The sequence below is a fragment of the Triticum dicoccoides genome, chromosome 7B (genome assembly GCF_002162155.2).
Source record: "Triticum dicoccoides isolate Atlit2015 ecotype Zavitan chromosome 7B, WEW_v2.0, whole genome shotgun sequence".
NCBI lineage: Eukaryota > Viridiplantae > Streptophyta > Magnoliopsida > Poales > Poaceae > Triticum > Triticum dicoccoides.
Window position 1 is genome coordinate 7,714,783 of NC_041393.1, and position 7,324 is coordinate 7,722,106.

The window sequence follows — 7,324 nt, forward strand, 5'->3', positions numbered from 1 at the left end:
AGATTTGACCTGGACAGCCGCGTTGACCCGCTGATGCAATGATGACGTCATGCTGACGCCATTATACATTATTCTGGATTTAATTAAATCAGGAAAATTCCAGAAATTGATTTAAACTTCAAAAATTCATATCAATTCGACCGTAGCTCAGATTAAAATAATTTATAAATGAAAAATTATCAGAAAAATGCCATCTTTCCATCTGTACTAGTTTCATGCATGAAAAACAAACTTATACATGCTGAATATGGGAAAACACATTATGGCATATTTAAGAGACCTAATTTAGAAATGCATTTGAACCTTTGGTTCAAATGGACTTCAAACCAAGTGAACACTAGTTGCATTAGCTCAACAGTATCACATCTACATGCCATGTTCATGCATCATATTGTTGCATATGATTGTGTTTTGATTGCCGGCACCGTTCCTTCTCGATAGGTCCTGCTCCGGAGACGTTCCAGAGTACCTGTCTGTGAAGCAGTGCCTCCCTTGTTGATTTACCAGGCAAGCAAACCCCCTTGTTCATTTCGATAAAACCCTACTCTCTCGCTCCTGCTCTCAGTTATTGCATTAGGACAACAACGATTCATCTGCTACTTTGTGCTGCGGTAGTTGAACCCATTCCTCTGCATGACCTGTCATTGCCACAGTAAATAGTTGAAACCCACTAGCATGCGTAGGAGTTGATTGAAGCCATTGTTGTGTCCCTACCATGCTATGCCTGCTATTGCTTAGAGTTGTGTCAGGTCTGATTCATTGGGAATGAATTTGAGTGTCACGATATGTTCTGATGCTAAGAGTGAAGTGTGTGAACACGATTTGGTAAAGGTAGCGGTGAGAGGCCATGTAGGAGTACATGGTGGGTTGTCTCACTGGAACCGTCCTTAAGCCCTGAGTTCTGTGTATGTTGTCCAATGACTCGATACTACCACACATTGGGCTCCGGGCGCTCCAAGCCCTCTCGACTTATTAACCAACTTGATCTCTGTCCAGGAGTCGCAACTAGTTTCTGTTGTTTGTAGGTAGTGCTATTTTTCTACCAAGTGGCACCCGGCAGGGTGGGCTTGGGACAGACTAGGCACACGTGGCCCGGTGTACCGAGTGGCACCCGGTTGGTGGGCTCGGGAACCCTGTACACATCGTTTGGGGCCGTAAGCGACACCCCGGCCGGATCTCCTTGCGGATGGAACCCGAATAGGCGATAAACCTGGACTAGAGTCTTGTGTGGTTAGTCAGGTCGTGGCCGACACCCTCGCCAGGCTTCCGCTTGAAGGTTGCCGAGATACATGACGTGTACATGGCGGTAAGTGGCGAGAGTGTGTGTGAAGAAGTACACCCCTGCAGGGTTAACATGATCTATTCGAATAGCCGGGTCCGCGGTTATGGACTTCTTGGATGCTTACATGGTACATAGACAACTTGAAGTGGATACTATAAAATGCTCAAGACAAGTGTGAGTGCTATGGATGGCCTTCTCGTAGGGAGACGGGGATGAATCCATAGTAGCGTATTGTGTGGTGATTAGTGGACTCGTGTACGTTGTTTCACCTCAAGAGTTTCTGGTAGTCGTAGAACAGGATAGCCACAGAGTCAAAGCTGGCTTGCTGCAACCAAACCCCACATTACCCTCTTGATACCAATGCATGTACGATAGGATCTGATGTAAGTCTTGCTGAGTACCTTTGTACTCATGTTGCTTTATTTATGTTTTTGCAGCGGAGACTTCGGTCTTACTAGTGTTCTCGTGGACTTCGACTAGTAGCTAGTACCTCAGCTACGATCTTGATCGGATGTTGTAAATAGTCAGGCTTCCAGCCTTTTTCATTTATAGATGTCTGTACCCAGACATGTAATGCTTCCGCTTGTTGCTTGTATGCTCTGTATGACGGGTCTTGTGACCCCTGTTTGCAATAAATGCTATGACGGCTCTTCTGAGCCTTTATCTATATGAGTTGTTGAGTTATGCTGTGATGCCATGTTGTACAACACATACTTGCATGTTATGCGTACGTGTAATGTGTATTGCTATGTGTGGGATCTGACTATCTAGTTGTTTATTCTTAGTAGCCTCTCTTACCGGGAAATGTCTCCTAGTGCTTCCACTGAGCCCTGGTAGCTTGCTACTGCTCCGGAACACTTAGGCAGGCCGGCATGTGTCCTTCTTCGATCCTGTGTCTGTCCCTTCGGGGAAATGTCACGCGATGAATACCGGAGTCCTGCTAGCCCGCTACAGCCCGGTTCACCGGAGTCCTGTTAGCCCAGTGCTACAGCCTGGATTCACTCGCTGATGACCGACACGTTCGATGCTGGGTCATGGATGCCTGTCCCTGTAAGTTAGTGCCACTTTGGGTTTACGACTAGCCATGTCAGCCCGGGCTCTTTATCATATGGATGCTAGCGACACCATCATATACGTGTGCCAAAATGCGCAAACGGTCCCGGGCAAAGGTAAGGCGACACCCGTGGGGTTACCGTGCGTGAGGCCGCAAAGCGATATGAGGTATTACATGCTAGATCGATGTGGCATCGAGTCGGGGTCCTGACACAATTGAAACAACGGAAATAATATCAAGAATGGATTGCACTTAAAAAAGGCTACATAATTTCGAGCGGAGGTACTAAGCAGATAGGTCCGTTGGTGCCCGCATGTGAACCAAGGGCGATTAGGGGTAAACTTCATGAATATTTTGTAAACTTAAACATGCACCATGAATAAATTGGTCAGTAGTGTAATAGTTTTGATTAATTTACGGTGGTCACATCTCCGGGAAAGATAGAAAACTTACTAATATGTCCCAAACTACAATCAGGTCAAGGCGCAAGTACGGCGGTAAGCTCACATATAGTGAGAAAAGTATAATTTTCGTCCCTCGACTCTTGGTAGAGTCTAGATTTGATCCCTCGGCTCTGTAACTGGACAACTTGCACCCCGAACTACTAAAACCGGACAAGGTTCGTCTCTGGACACGGTTTTGACCGGTTTTAGTGCTGACTTTTGCCGGTTTTATCCGTGTTTTGACTCAAATTCGCGTACTTTCTTCAAATCCGTGTATTTTATTCAGGTCTGCATACCATTTTCAAGTTCAAGTGTTTTTTTTAACCCGCGTACTTTCTATAGAAGTTCATGAATTTGAAAAAGTACACGGATTTGAAAGAAATACACGCACATGAAAAAAGTATGTGGATTTGAGAAAAATGTGCAAACTAGAACAAAGTATGTGAATTTGGAAAATTATGTGAACTTGAAAAAGTACGTGGATTTGAAAATAGTGCGGATTTCAAAAAAGGTATGTGAATTTGAAATTTTTACGCAGATGTGAAAAAGTACAGAGATTTAGAAAAAGTACATGAATTTCAAAAGATTACCGATTTGAAAGATATACACATATTTAAGTCAGCACCGGTCAAATCAGGGGTGAGCCAACCCCAAAATCGAGACCGGGGATGAATCTTGTTCGGTTTCAGTAGTTGGGGGTGCAAGTTGTCCGGCTTCGAAGATGAGGGACCAAATTTAGACTCCATCAAAAATTGAGGGACGAAAAGTATACTTTGATAAAGATGGATCCCTATGTTCAGTATACAAGATCATAATTGTTTTTGGCAGCTTAGATTTACAGGTGGTATAGTTTACCTGATATTATTTTTCTTAATTTACCTTTTGGGGCTAATAGATTGTTGTGCATTCCTTCAAGTTGTTTGATCAGATGATAATCAATTGGATGAATGTTCGCTAACCACACAACCCTAGCAGAATTTCAATTGCACTGTATTGAAGGTAGGGATTAACCAGACAACATCATCCCAGCTAGCAAAATTCATGATTTTTTAGTGAAAGTGAACATGCATTATGAATAAATTGGTCAATAGAATATATAATTTTAATTAGTTTATGATTGCCAAGTCTGCATGTAAAATATAAACTTAGTAAATAGCACAATACGTCCCAAACTTCAGATCCGAAGTCAAGACACAGGTTTGGTGATAGGCCCACATATTGTCTCCCAGGTTTCCACACTGATGTGGAAAGCTGAAGCATGGTATCGATGTTGTTGGCTAAAGGATGTACAGGATTACAAAAAAAATTACACCAAGCATTGGTTGAGTTGGGAGCTGCTTACTAAATCAAAGAGGCAAGAGCACTAGAGACCCACAAACTTGCATTGGATGTCATGGTTTAGGCCAGAAACTTGCAAAAGGTGATCAACCCATCCATAAACTTGCAAACTATGTGATGGTTTAGTCCACAGCCAATCAGACGCGGACAATTGGCGCCCAGCTGGCTGCTTCGTGGCACACCTAGTCGGACCGGCATTTTTGCGGAAAACCCCTCAACTTTTTAGGAAATCACGCCCGCAGTCCCTGTTTCCCTTGTCTTCTTTCCCTGTCCAAATCCCTTGCTCTCTCCCATTTCCCACTTTCCCCTGTCCACATTCTGGCGATGAGAGAATGAGAGTGTCCGGTGGCGGCGGCGGCGAGAAGAAGAGCGGGGGTGGCAGTGGCTTCCAATCCGATGGAGTAGGCGCCTACGTCGACGGGTTCCTGGGCGGCGGCGGGCCGGGAGAACCCAGCGCCAGGGTCACTGCAGTTCTTGACTTTGGTGGCAAGAAGGTAAGAATAGAAATCATGAACTGCAGTCCTAACTTAGTACCAAAAGTTGTAGTAGTTATGATAGTTCTTGACTTTGGGGATATGAAAAATTCCATTTTTATAGGATGATTAAGGACTTGAGTTGAATTGCTCATAAATTTTTCAGGAGTGGGTTGGGGAGTGGGATGGCACAGCCAAGTCAGTGATTAAGGATCTAGCCATGAAGAACATGGAGTTGGAGGCCAGGATTAAAGTACTTGAAGCAGAAACTAAAATGAATGAGAAAGAAAAGAGAGCAATTGTTAAGATGCAGAAGGAAAGAGAGCAATATAGGGATAAGATTTTATGTTTTGGAGCTCTTCTGTATGTTGACCTGATAGCTGTCATTGTTGGCAAGTAGGTTGTTTTTAGTGTGCTGAGAAATGTTGATGTAGTGACCAAATGAAGAAATGATGATGAACTGATAATGTACTATTTGGTATTGAGATGATGGAACATTTGGTATTCAGATTGCTGTTATTCATATGTTTGTTTCCCACTGAATGAAGTATTCATAGGTTTTTAGATGCTTGAATTGTGCATTGTACCAAAATTCAGATAGGTGCAGCAAAATTCAGATAATGCAAGCAAATTTCAGTTCACTTAACTGTCAGCAAAATTCAGACCACTTTATGCAGATAATGTACCACTTTATTTATCAGCAAAATTTCAGTTTGGAATGTTGTACATTGGTCACATTGGTCAAATTGTATATTTGGCAAAAAGTGAGCACCTGGTACATTCTATTTTTGGATGTGTGCGCATGGGCAGAACATTGTTTTTTTGGATGTGTACACATAGGCACAATATGGGCAGAAAACATGCGGCACACTACTACATGCAGCACACAACAGAGGCCATAAACATGCAGCACATGATAGGAAACAGAGGCCATAAACATGCAGCACAATAGAGATCATTTATAGGAAACAGAGGCCATAAACAGACATAAGTTCTTCAGTTCAACATAGGCCAAAAACAGACATAAGTTGTTCAGTTCAACATAGGCCAAAAACAGACATAAGTTCTTCAGTTCAATATAGGCCACGGTTCTTCAGTTAAACATAGACATAAGTTCACCATAGATACATAGCAGCTCAAAGTAGTAACTTATATGCTGAGATATATAGATCAGCATACCTAACTATATCTTCTTCAGTTCTTCAGCTACAGACTTCACTTCTTCAGTAGATGCAAACTTCTTCACTTCTTTAGGCGCCTGGAGCGGCGCACTGCTACTTCTTCATTCTTCACTGTTCTCTTCTTCTTTTACTGCACCTCCACCTCTTCTTCTTCTTCTTCTTCAATCATCACCGTGTCAGGCACGTCCGGCAGGAGCTTGACGTCGATGGGCATGTTTTTGTCACCCTCAACAGCGACCGGCGGAACAAGCACAACTTCATCCTCATCGACTTCGTCATTAGAGATGACGACAACCGACATCATCTTCAGGAGCACAACTTCATCCTCATCATAGTCGTAGTCCGCAGGATCGACTGAAGCAGGCAGCGCGAGCATGATGCTGACGACATCCACAGGGTCACCGTCGAGGGGGACCGGGGCCAGAGAGGTGGTGGAGCGGTACATCCACCACCTAGCTCGTTGGTATGGGTCCACGCTGAGCATGGTCTCCCGCATTGCCCAGACGAGGAAGGACGACGGCGGCACTGTGAGGCCTTTGGGGAAGGCACGCGCCTTCTCACCGTCCATCAGCACCTTGTACAACCCATACGCGTGATTGAGCATCATCTTCGGGGTTGGGAACTAGGTGCACACTTCTGCAATCTGCACGCGGAACGACTGGTTGTCGCCGGCCAGATCCTCCAGCGCTCTCTTCCAGCCCGAGTTGTTGTCCATGGCAGCGGTGGCTGGTGATACGTCTCCAACGTATCTATAATTTTTGATTGTTCCATGCTATTATATTACCCCTTTTGGATGTTTATGGGCTTTATTTTACATATTTATATCATTTTTGGGACTAACCTACTAACTGGAGGCCCAGCCCGTATTGCTATTTTTTTTCCTATTTCAATATTTCGAAGAAAAGGAATATGAAAGGGAGTCCAAACAGAATGAAACCTTTGGGAGCGTGATTTTTGGAATGAACGTGATCCAGAGGACTTGGAGTGCAAGTCAAGAAGCAATCGAGGCGGCCAGGAGATAGGAGGGCGCGCCCACCCCTCCTGGGCACGCCCCTGTCTCTTGGGCCCCACGAGTGGCCACCGACATACTTCTTCTTCTTATATATACCTACGTACCCCGAAAACATCCAGGGAGCCACCGCAACACAATTTCCACCGCTGTAACCTTCTGTATCTGCGAGATCCCATCTTGGAGCCTTCGTCGGTGCTCCGCCGGAGGGGGAATCAACTACGGAGGGCTTCTACATCAACACAATAGCCCTTTCGATGAGTTGCGAGTAGTTTACCACAGACCTTCGGGTCCATAGTTATTAGCTAGTTGGCTTGTTCTCTCTTTTTGGATCTCAATACCATGTTCTCCCCCTCTCTTGTGGAGATCTATTTGATGTAACTCTTTTTGCGGTGTGTTTGTTGAGATCCGATGAATTGTGGGTTTATCATCAAGTTTATCTATGAGAAATATTTGAATCTTCTCTAAATTCTTTTATGTATGATTGAGTTATCTTTGCAAGTCTCTTCGAATTATCAATTTGGTTTGGCCTACTAGATTGATC